The sequence below is a fragment of the Diprion similis genome, chromosome 8, assembly GCF_021155765.1.
Source record: "Diprion similis isolate iyDipSimi1 chromosome 8, iyDipSimi1.1, whole genome shotgun sequence".
Lineage (NCBI taxonomy): Eukaryota > Metazoa > Arthropoda > Insecta > Hymenoptera > Diprionidae > Diprion > Diprion similis.
The window spans coordinates 2,115,713-2,128,847 of record NC_060112.1 but is presented as its reverse complement, the minus strand read 5'-3'; the positions used below and the strand labels follow the sequence as shown (position 1 = coordinate 2,128,847).

The window sequence follows — 13,135 nt, the reverse complement described above, 5'->3', positions numbered from 1 at the left end:
TTAACTGATAAATGAAACTATAAATATATCGTACTCATCTTATAATATGCGTATGTGTAAATATGTGTTTGTGCAGTATCAACTTCCTGCATGTCTATGATTTAATTGCGTTGGGCTAGGTTAGGAGTGGTTTTTATTACACATGGTGTTGCGTTATACCGATGGACATAGGTATATGTTACATGTGACCATTTTATGCATTCACACTCTCTACACACTCGCTTTACTCGATTATAACAAGTCGAGTTGCCGGTATATATTGAACGAAATTGTGCAGCATTCTTTTCATCATTAGGTATACTGGGATTGTCATCTGGTGGAAAAACATTTAACTAATGCAAACAGGCTGACATCTGACCGTTGACCGTGTTTTTTCCGCGTGTGGATGGTGGAACAGATATATTATTGATTATGTTTCATTAATTCACGTGACATGAATAATTTGAAATACCAATAATTACGATTTGCCTCGATTAGATAAATTTAAGAACTTAGGTTATGTGGTGATAAAATGACGCCAAAAACCAGGCTCTGATGTCGTGAGGACATTTTATGATATAGGAAGATCCCACTCGTAAATTAGCGTTTTCTTCTTTCCCGTCGTTTACGTAAAATACTGCGTTCTCCTCGATCACCCGGTATTATGTATTTTGTATACATGTATAACAGGTATATGGTATACTGCATAGGTTTGAGAAGTCGCGTATTGTCGTTATGCCGGTTCTTATTTTTGTTGCCGTCTCATTTATATTTCATAAATATCTCACTTTCTCAGACGTTTCCACTTAGGATCTTTTTGCACAGTATTGCATCATTTTCTCGTTATTATGTATTGCGATCGCGCTGCGCACACTCTGTCTGTCTATTCATAAACAATGTACACTGCATATTATAACCACGTTGCATTGCACGTGTGAACTGGTAGCCTTTGACTTGCGGCACCGCCGCTTCCACCATCCGGGCTGATAAAAAGAGGGAGTAAGGACAGGAAGAAAGAAAAGAAAAAAAAAACAGACAAATGCGCCGTTACATGTATATCGAACGGTATAATAAACATGCTTTGCACGGTACTGAACGGTTTTTTTCTCCTCCTGAAAACTTGACGACGATTTTCATCTTTGCTCGCGGAAGGAGAGGGGTGGGGGGGGGGGGGGGGGTTATCGCTTGAAAATTAATAAATGGATAGAAAGTATGTACATATATATATATATATATGTATATATAATTCCTTCAGACTTTCGCGTACATTATATTTGCGGACTCTTAAATTGATTCTGAGATATTATAGGCCACCGATGGCATTTGTTTTCCATGCTAAACGAGTGGCAGCAGATTATACTGATGACCTTGAATGTGTCAGAATGAATCTAAGGGCTTGTACATAAGGGATCAACAACATTTAGTGTGTGCGTGTCTACCTATGTATATATCCGTTTGCCTTGCTTGCTTCTTGCTTCTTGCTTGTTTGTTTGTATATTGTCTGCGGAGCGTTGCACAGAGTCACGCGGCAGCGTGAACGCATATATAGGTAGATAAGAAGCAGCAGTATCCGCGTCCTTCCTGGGTCTCTGCCCCCTACCGTCGACGCGTCGGCCGCTCGTCGGCAAGTAGATTTTACTGTAGTAGTAGTAGTAGTAGTAGTAGTAGTAGTAGTAGTAATAGTGGTAGTAGTAGAGGTATTGTGTACTTTGCTACAACCTATACGTATTATCGCGGGTCGCGAACATCAGCATCAGCGCTGAAATGGCGTCGTTTTCGCCCTACCCGACCGTGCCTGTGAAGTAAAATCAATGACGATAATTTAGAAAAATGAAAATTAATAAATACCATTATACACGTATCCGTTGTTGTTATTGTTACTGTTGCTATGAATGCTGCCGTTCTTTTTTTTTATTTTTTTTTTATTATTATTATTACATCGGGTGATGTCAAAATAGAGAAAAAACGTAGAAATATACTCGTAGATAGGTGTAAACTGTGTCCAATGCAGCCGAGTATCTACAAAACTCTTCTCCCGCGGTTCTCAACCGTCGTGCCGCATACGGAAATGTCCGTTATCATCAATAGGATAAATATCTTCCTTCATCTTACAATGTATGTAACAGTAAGTGATAGTATCATCATCCACGCCCGCAGTGATTCCGAAACGGCTAACTTGTTGGGCAAGTCGATTACGTTGGTAATGGATAATTTCAGTCCGCAGCGCCATCGCCGCGAAACGGTTTCATTCCTCTTAAAGATAGCATAACCGTCGAATCTAACCCAAGAATGCCCAAGAATACGAACAATGTTATGTTAACGAAAATTGAGCCTGTTTCACGTCCCCACCGATGGCGCTGCGGGTTGAAATTATCCAGCGACAACGTAACCGTCTTGGCCCAAAGTATCGACTGTTTCAGAATCACTGCAGGCGTGTGTACAGTTACATCGGCGTTGCTGTATCTATCATGCAGTTCGTGGTCATTTCTTACGATGCAATATCGTCTATGCAGTTATGATTTAATGAACAAAAAAAAATAATCGGACGATTGGATTACCGAAAGTCTTTATTATACAGTATAGAGCGACAATTAAATTAAATTCAATTTAACAAAGGAATGTATAGGTAATTGCTGCCGTAATGTATTTACATTATTGTACATACAGTTGCGTATTTGATGTTCTTCCTGTTTCAAGTCTCACAACCACACACGTGCAACGGATTACTGTAATTGCGGTGAAACTCAATTCGTGCAAACTTATCGAAACAGTGCGAAGAAGAGATTCTGCATGGTAGTTGAATATACCTAGCACAGGTTAATATTATATCATGTGCGGTATGCAGCAGGGAAGAATAAGGAAAGAGGCGAGAATCGCCGCGTACCTACTGCGTCAAGCTTAGGAGTAAAGGATGTATTAGTCGTTAGGGTGGTTGCATTCCGTTGTGTGTAAGGCGCCTTGTGTCCGTGTGAACCCCCCCCCCAATCTCTATCTCGCTCTCGCTCTCGCTCTCGCTCTCGCTCTCGCTCTTACTCTCGCTCGATGCGTTTGTCGCGCGGTGCAGCAGGTTAGGGAGGAGATGGAAGGTGGCTGGTATCGCGGCTTACGGAAAGAGGGCGGGAGGAGAGGAGAGAGGAGACAAGGCGAGGCGGAGGTACGTATAATGCAGTGGCCTTGTCGGCGGCAATTCACCCCGTCTGTCCCTCCCCCCTTCCTCCTCGCCCCGCCTCCGCCGTTACTCTCGACGATGCAGCTCTTCGTCGTTCACCCTCCTTCCCCATCCCCCATCCAACGTCTCTCGCTGCCTGTTGCTTGCCTGCCTGCCTGCCTGCCTGCTTGCTTGCCTGCTTGCCTGCCCCATATCCGTATGCATTGGCTTTTATACCTATACAGACGGAATGCGTCATCTTGCAATGTTGCTGCTGCTGCTGCTGCAACGACTCGCGCGAGACGAGAGCCAACGCGCTAGTTAGATATACGCATGCACATATATATACATACTTACGTAGAATCGAGCGAATGTTTTTTGTTGCGTGCGTGCGCAACCTGCGTTTCCCTTCCTGTTGTACGTGAATAAAGCCTCCGTCGTTTGAATATCGTAATTATAATTATTATTATTGTTGTTGTTGCTGTTGTTAATGTTATACCGGTACGTCTAGCTGTATAGGTATATGTATATGCGGTCGATGATAGCAAGGATTACAAGAGTTCTGCGCACCGTATAGGTATGCACGCAGCGCTCTGTTATACGTATCTACTTATTACTGACATTCATGTAGGAGGTTATAAATATCCCCAGTGGTGTGCTACCGGTGCATTTGCAAACTGTTACACATACACACATCACGATCTTGGGTTTATTTTTTTCTTTATTCCTCTCTCTTTCTTTCCTCATCTTCTTTGGTCCAATTTTTTCACTCTGCAGTCTACTTCTCCCTTTCTTTATCTCTTGCTGTCTTTTTAGCTTCTCAAAATGTGTGTGTGTGTGTGTGTGTGTAAATTCGTTTCTTTTCCGCTCTTCGACACCACGATTAGGTATAGTTTTATATTATACTATTGGCTTACCCCTCAGACAGCACGATACGGAGAGCGTATTTTCAAGGATTCTGCGCATATATGTATGACTTTGTACATACAAACAGAAGATAACATGTTTTACACTTGGTGCAGTTTGTTGTAACGTGATATAAGGAATTTGCGAAAACATATAACAATATCTGCATCATGCGGGGGGCGCGACGTGTTATGGCTGCGCTGAAACGATTTATGTCTTATCGTTTTCTTATTCGCATTTCGAAATGCCGAAGAGAGTATCATGTGCTTTCGTTGGTATTGTATACTTATACACCTCACTGCAATCATTCGCGCACGCTCATCGGATATAAATAATAACAAAAAAATCAGTCAGCGAATAGAATCGGAGATTCATATAAAACTGGTATCGATGCAACAATTTAATCAGATAAGATAGTTATACGATAGAAGATACTTTCATTCCCAATACATGTATAATATGGAAGGGTGTATGTACAATTGTACATACATACGATGTTCATCTTTATAGATACAAGCTGTGTACATTATTATAACGTATACTTGATAAAGAGGGTTGCGCTGCGGGGCGGTTTGTCTGTGTGCGTGTGCGGGTACAAAATAACTCGTTTCCGGCTCCCCGCGCGCCGAGCGACAGAGGCGGGCAGACAAGCGTTTATGTGGGGCACAGAGGAAGAGGAGTTTAGCTCTTTGCAATCCTCGTTCGTTCCGTGCTGAAAAACTGCAAGCGAAAATAGTATACCTATAACGCACGGCTTGCTGCTGATGTTGTTGATGCTGCTGCTGCTGCCGCACTTGATCGCTTCTTGCGCGTGGTCTTGGGTAGAAGAGAAGAAGAATAAGAAGAACGAGGAGAAGAAGAAGAAGAAGGGGAGGAAGGAGAAGAGGAGGCGAGATCGCGACCTGCAGTAGTAGGCCGTCGCGAAGCGCACCAAATTTTCTAAATATAATTCTCGAAGCGATCGCTGCGCCGCTCCGCAACGGCTTTTTGTTGTACTTCTTGTACACCCTAGTCTTCTTCTTCTTCTTCTTCTTCTTCTTCTTATGCAGCCTTGCAGCGTGCGTCGAGCCGCTAACGCACTGGTTCGTCCACCCGATGCATGACGACAACGACGTCGTGCGTATAATCTACCGCCGCACTGGTATGCCGATCCAACCTAGACCCAGAATGCTATCCTAGACCTAGTCAAGAGTTGGCTCCGAATGGGGAGGGGAGAGGATAGAATAGGGGTGAAGTGGAGTGGAATGAAATGGGATGGAATGGAATGGAATGGAATGGAGTGGAGTGGAGTGGAAGGGGTTCGTTGAGTAGAGCAGTAATGCTGCAATGGCTGGCTGTCTTGGCTGCTGCAACGCTATCGGAGAAAGTAATCATGTCACTTTTGCTGATGCACACACGCACACACACACACACACACACACACACATCTCTCGTCGTTTGCCTATGCGCACAGCGTGTACTCGCGCGCTTCCGCATACATTGTCTATAGAGAACGTTAACTTGGATGCGTATTATACACGTACACGATATCTATTTTATAACAAGCTAATTGCGCCGGGAGATGATGCGTTATACACACGTACACGCATGCGTACTTGCCCATAGCGTTATATATGGTGTATTCATCGGCGCGTTATGTCGTATGTATATGCTCGCGCGCGATGCGGAAGTGGGTGAGGCCGGAATCTGGTACGTTATTGTACGTATACTGTAGCTTTGCACGACGTTTTCTCATCTCGCGTTTATGAGTTCGTTTAGTTTCTTGCTATAATATGCTTGTTATACTCTTCCGTATTTTGTTCGAACAATTTCTCTTCTTTACCCCGTGGGGATGGACGGTTTAATAGTGCAGCGATACTTGGAATATGAATATTCGATTTATATAAATGCATAGAGGGATGTGAGTCATACTCAATAATGGTTGTCATTTAGGTATGTAAGAAATTCGTTTTCACGTATAATAATCTCGATAAAGTATAATATCACATTACAGTTTTGTAGGTTCATAGCTTGTTCCCTTTCTCTGCTTTATAACCCCGCGTTTTTCACATCTTCATGCGATGGATGTAATATGTGAGGAAAAACGTATTGTCATACTTCTCAATTTCCTTTGTGTCTGAAGCGGGTTTACACGGTCATCCGTTATATTACAGAGAGAGAGAGAGGGAGAGATGGTGAGAGCAAAAGGATTCTTTGCTCTACATTGAATTAACGACAAGAAGAAATTTCACAACGGATGATATTGTATTGTCAATATTATCGTGGCGGCCGTTTCCGTACACGGCAAATCGTCTTCCGAAGCAACCTAACGGATATATCCATGTGTATGTGTATAATGTACTAACATGATCATATATCGGTGTTAAAATCCGCGATAATATAGAAAGAAGAGTGCATAATGCGACGTTGTGCATGAGTGCAGAGGAGACCGAATCGAGTCGTCGCAGTTGAGCCGCGATGCCGGCGCTGCAGGGTTAAAGATAGTGCCCAAGGCAGTAGGGTATACCCTCCTACGAAATAAGATGAGGAGAGAGAGTTAACGAGGATGAGGACCGCGAGAGAGGGAGAGAGAGAGAAAGAAATTTAGAGAAGAAGAAAGAGTAACAGTGAGAGTGCATGCATGTACGCGTTATATGCGCAGATGTGGCGAGACGGCGGCGGGGGGGGGGGGGGGGGGGCGGCTAAGCAGCGGCGAGCTGCAGCAGGCAGTGCGAGCAACACGAAGAGAGAAGAGAAGAGAAGAGAAGAGAAGTGTGCAGAGGAGACGGCGAGGAGGCAGAGGATAGAGCAGTTAAGTCGAGAGTCTGTCGGTCAGTGACTGCCTGACTTTCCCGCCGCGGCTGAAGGTCAACTTCCCCCCCTTCCTCTGTCTCCCCCCCCCCCCCCCCCCCCTCCTCGCGGTCTCCCAGGGCTCTCTTCCTCCGGAGTGCATCTCCGAGCTGTGCGACTCGGCTCCGAGTGCAGTTAAATCTAAACTCATATTTATTATTTATAGTCTGGTGGGGGGCGGGAGGGGGGGGGGGTTTATTGTGCGCGCCTGTACGCCCCAGGCCAATACGACGGAATCTCCTCATTGCCTAGGCCAAGTGCATCATGTGCATGCATGTCTCTCGGCCAGTGCACCGCATCGCGCGGTGGATATACTATTATTCTCACTTTCGTTTCTATAACAAACGCGATTGTAATTCCCATCACTATGTTATTATGTGCTATGTATATATACACATGGCTAATGTTATACGCCGATTCTCTTCCTTTTCGATGTACACATACGTACGTGCGGTGCATATAATACCAACTATTATAATGTGTAATGTTGTAGGTGCAATAACGAAGCTGCAGGCCAATTTCCGTGCATTGGCCAATGCGCGTGCGTGTATGTAAATAACCCGATAAGCTTTGCTCGCAATGCGAATCGACACGTCATTCCGTCAACCCCTCGCCTGCCACTTTTCTTCATCATCATCATCCTTATCATCATCGTCGTCGTCGTCATCGCCTTCGTCCTCGTCCTCTTGTCTCGGCTCGGCTCGGCTCGGCTCACGGCAGTGAAACTTTGCCGATCGCTACGATTCGCTCTGATAGAAAGAGTCGCAATATTATCCTTGAACGTTGACCCCCTCAACGCTGTTTCGCAATCACGCATGTCTCGTATCGTATAATGTAGTACATATGCATCTTGCATTATGTACGCATACAAGTATACGTAATATATTATACATATATGTGTAGGTACGTCCGTGTGTTCTCTTCTTCCCCTGCAAGCAATGCCGGCCTTTATCGACTTGTAATACACTCTTTCTCCCCTCGTTCAAATTTCGACAAAATTTGTATAATCAAACGATATGGATGCAGGATGATCCGCAACAATGCAGCGTTTTTTCTTTCTCCCTTTATTTTCGATATTAAACCACTTTGTTTTCATTTCGTCGAATGTCTGTTGTCTTTTCTCTTTTTCCATTCCTTTGATTTTCTACATGTATCATACATACGCATGTATCGACAGAGATACTGTATATATTTAAATAATCATACATATATATTGTATAAATGTATACGTACACATGTGTGTTCGGTATATTTTTAGCCGGGGACAATAGACAGTGTTACGGGTCACATCTGAAAAATTCAGGTGAGCTGCACTCGCCGTCAACCTACGTGCTCTACTACTCGTCTATCGTCTATCTATGTTTACGTGCACCGAGTAACGTGATTATCAGCTACTAACTTTCGTAACTTGTGTGTATATATGTATATATACACATATATATAGATACATGATAAATACATTATCATTATAAACTTTTGTATGACATACAAGAGTGTCCATGCAGTAATCACTTTCGCATATAATACACTATTCGATTATCGCAGTGAGGTGGATTTTTGCTTAAAGTTTCGGAATAGTTTAACTGCACCACTATGGACCATCCAACGATACTGTGAATAAAGGAGGATACAAACGGATTGCAATGCGTGCACCGCGAACCGCATTCATGATCAACCGTAGAGATAAAATGAGGATAAAATGAATAACATATGCTACTAACTTTTGTTCATATAATGAAGTTTTTCTTTTCTTTGTTCACAAGAGGGTTAAAATTGTAATAATTACTAGGCTACAGACGACAGATATTAATATTTCAAAAATGAAACAGAAAATGAAACTGTATGAGGAATATGGGGTGGATACGTTCCGATTCCTCCCGCTCCCTCTCTTTCTCTCTTTTCCCAGTACGTGTAGCCACAGTATATTCGGGCATCACGAGTAGCAGCAGTAGCAGCAGCAGCAGCAGCAGCAGGAAGTTTGCAAAGTCGAAATGGTATAACAAGCTGATAGTTAAAAATATCCAACGAGGGGGTATAAGCCGCGGGTCTCGAGAGTTCGTTTATTTTGTGAGAAATTTCGCGCTAGCTATCCGCCACCGCCGCCGCTACCGCCGCCGCCGCGCCCGCCGGAAGTACAAGTATAGCGAACAGAAGAGGGTCTCGCCGTCGCGACGGCGACGGGGACGCGAGAATTGAGCCGAGAAGAATCTGGTATATCGCGTATTAAACGGGTGAGCGAGAACGAGGCGGGCCTGGTTCATCGTCCGTGTTATTCATTAGCTGCCACCATATTCCATGATATGCGATAGGATGGATCGTCATTTCATTCTTTTATCTCTGATTTCAACTTACAGATCGGTCTTGTCGAATTATTTTTATGTATACCCGTTTTACATCCACGCGCGAAAATCACCCGATGAACGGTATGCAACCTCCTACGAGAGTGAGCGCAATCGAGTCGCGCAGTATAGGTCAGCATCCACCACTCTTACTCTCACTCTCGCTCTCACTCTCACTCGCACTCTCACTCTCATATCGAGCTAGACGCCAAGAAGGGGTATAATAGTACAGGCATTGACTCATCTACGACTAGTCATAGGAAACGTAAACATCGTTGTTGGATCGTGAGAGGGACGACGATTAGTCTCGTTATAATGTTATATTATGTGTATATATACACTCTCACACACACACAGACACACCTACACATACACACGTATAAATAGAAGGCCTGTCGAAGGGGGAAGAGGAAATTTCGATTAACGGTGGCCTCGCGGAAATATTTTTGTGCCTCCTCTTTATAGACGTGATATAAATTATTGCAGAGACACTGCCGCTTGCATTATCATGTCTTTTGAAATAATAAAACTTGAATTCATAATGAAGCTGGAAAAAAGAGATGACAGACGTGTAATTTGTGGTGCATTTTATCCGTTTTTTTTTCTCTCTCCTCTTCTTCCTTCTTCGTTACGCCCGACTTTCCATATCGCTTCTGAATATTCCCGGAAGTGAACTGTCTCTTAATTCTGCATACTCGATAGATACTTGAATTGCAACTTCCTGTTATTGCAGGACAACTCGCGAAGCCTTTATACGTACAGCATATACCGCTTATATTATACGTGCGGAATACAGACTCTGTCCAGGTGCCCATTATGCACTACTAGCTAGTGACGTCAGTGGAACAACCTTGGCTCGGGTCAGTCCTCTATCATACTACAGGCTGCTGGCTGCCGCTGCACTGCTGCATGCAGTTGCTGGTGCAGGCGTGAGCGGAGAGCGAGGAAAGGCTCTCCTCTCTGCCCGCCCAGCAGCACGTAAAATACACACATGCATCGACGGCACGAAGAGAACTGCACGAGGTCGGTGCATCGCGCCCCTGTCTGACTTTCTGCCTGCTGCCTGCCTGTGTTGGCTGTGTGTGTGTGCGTGTGTGTGTGTGTGTGAGAGACGGTGATGATGATGCCTTGTCCAGTAGCTTCGTTGCTGCTTGGAGCTCTACAAACCATTATATACGATTCTACTTCCAAAGCCACTTGCGACTATAGTGATCTCTGGGGGCAGAAATAGAGATAAGTTATGTTGTGGAGGGTGGTAATTAAATAACGAAACGAATGAATAAAGTCGATTATCTTCGGGAGAGAAGATTTATTTTTTAACACCAGTAAATTTTATAAGTACCTACTCGTATGGGATGATGGAGATCGCAAAAATAAAGATTCGACTAAGTTATCACAATATTTGAGGACAAAATCAACATGGCCGCCTTTTCGCTACTCGTTTGCGATTTTATTTCGGTTATACGATTGTCTTGGGAACTATTTGAATATCGTGCGATACTTCAGCACGACTAAAGCGATGGCAGGATTACTTCTGTGGTAGTTTTATCTTCGACGAATGTCTCTGGGTACCGCGAATTCAACATGTGAAATTCACCAGTACGCGTGTCACGTGTTGCAACTATGATACGCTCGTGTACTGAAAGTGAGAGTATGTATAGTGGCTTGGGTGCTGAAGCTGGAGGATCGCTTGTTTATGTCAGTTAACAAGGTGAGGGAAATTAGGCGTACCTAATCAGGAACGAGAAAACACGAGAGGCACTCCTTAACACTGTTACGACGCGGCTTTTAAGATCAAGATGTTATTTCAGTTTATCGTAATTACGTCATATATGTAGCACACGCGACGACCTCAACATATATTTTTTTCCTCGTTACATGGTATACAAGGTACACGGTTTTATAGGTATATAGGTGATTATTAGAAAGATAAAGTCTCCCCCCCCCCCTCTCTCTCTCTTTCTTTCTTCTCTTCGCGGGCTTGGCTCTGTACCTGTGGTACTCGCTTCTTCCTGGCCTTCGCGAAATCCGTTTGTACTCGAGCTTTAAGCGTTCCCTTCGGCAGTATCTGTTCGATTTTCTCGAGCACCCTTTCGTTAGGCTAGTTTTAGTTTTAAGTTAGTTTTAAGATTTTGCCTTGCTTTGTGTTAATTTTTGTTATTGTTTTCTTTTCTATTGATCACCACATAATGCATATAAACTCGTATATAATATGGTGACATTATCCAATATTGTTATGGACAAGAATAAAATCATCCATTTATCTATCCGTCTATCTATTTATCTATTCATCTCTCTCTCTCTATCTCTCTCTCTCTGCCTCCCTCGTCGTCGTGTGTTTCTGTTTTAATGCATGTATGCATAACGTCTTAGTCCATTCCTCCCTGGCCTCTTTTTTCATATTTGCACGGTCTCAAGTTGTTGACAAAAAAAAAAAAAAAATGATTACGCACTCAACCGCGCTTCTCAAGTCGGGCACGATGCACATATACAACGTGTATTAATACCTACGTGCGAAAATAATTATCCCACTCGACAACACTATATGTGTACCTGGTATAGTATACTCAGCTGTATACCCAACGTTGCACGATTTATTCTCTCCGTAATGTGAACAATCATATATTACACGCGTCGTAATTTGTATGAAACAACAAAAAAATTAACTTTAAAAATTACAGTGATCAATCAACATCGATAGCCTATCAGTGACATTTATTTTTTTTGTGTATCAATCTTTTTCAGTACAATGATCGGTTCCATCAATTTTTTTACGGAATCCCCGTTTTGGGATAAATTAACGAATTTCGTATGCCAAGCAAACGCAAAAGTGACGTGTTTGATTACTTTTTCATGAAAATTAATTGTATCATTTTCTTTGAACTGATGCTGTGGTTGAAAATAATAAAAATAAATAAATGCATACAGTCTCGTGCTCAGTACAATAGCTCAGGGAGAATAGTCTGGGCTAGTGCAAACGAACGCCTAGCGCCACCTCTGAAACCGAACGGGAACGCAGACGAAACATGTATTATAGAGCTCTGTTAGCAATCTGGTTACGCACACCAGTTGCATAGAATGTCCAACCATGCATCCGCATACTTGATTTACGCTAGTGTGTAAGGATCAGCAACGACACGTTTGCTCGCATTATGTCTTCTTGCAATGCGGCTGCAGATAAGATATGGAGAAGGGGAATGATGAGGTGGTAGCGAAAGACTACGCGAAATATAAAGACGAGAGACAAAATAAGACGAGTATAGAAGATAGTCGCTTCGAGCCGTGCCAATGCCAGCGCGGAAGCGTTAATTCATGCATATTTTTTTACCACTTGAGCAAATTTTTAAACGTCTTACACTCAAGTGAGAGTGTGATAACCTCTCGCTGTGATACAGCTGACCGCAATTATTATCCCCTGAATTATATACACGTATACTGTTATATGTTGTACGCGTATTGCCAAACCGATTTATGTATCAGGTGCTATCTTCGTGTCCGTCAGTCACCCTTGCAGACTCTTGATAATATTCGAGCTTCTTTTTTTCTCTTCTTATAAATCTTTTTCTACCTTCTGCCGATATGTTCTTATACAATATTTTTATAGTTGTATCGCAACGCAGACGAGAATCGAATTCCGAATCGTCGGTTGAACAAAATTCATGCAACTTTTTCTATCGAAAATGTACATTTTACGAACAATTGACGGAGGAATCGGTCGAACATTTTACCGATCGACATTTGTTTCGCGGTAAATGCAGATCGGAGAAAGTGACGAATTCCTTCGATCTTGAAAAACGAACGAGACGTTGATCGGTAATAATATGAGTACCGCAGCGTGGATTTAACATATTTTTTAAATTACCCATCTGACATTTCCACCACGAATTCTCCCGATATATTATACATATAATATTATGGATATAATATAATTGTA

General features: G+C 43.0%; 1 protein-coding gene across 5 annotated transcripts in view; it reads left to right on the top strand.

Annotated features, from left to right (window-relative positions):
• LOC124408973 (ecdysone-induced protein 74EF) overlaps positions 1-13,135 on the top strand; it is a 113,566-nt gene that overhangs the window by 98,695 nt on the left and 1,736 nt on the right. The gene's annotated exons all lie outside the window — the stretch shown is intronic.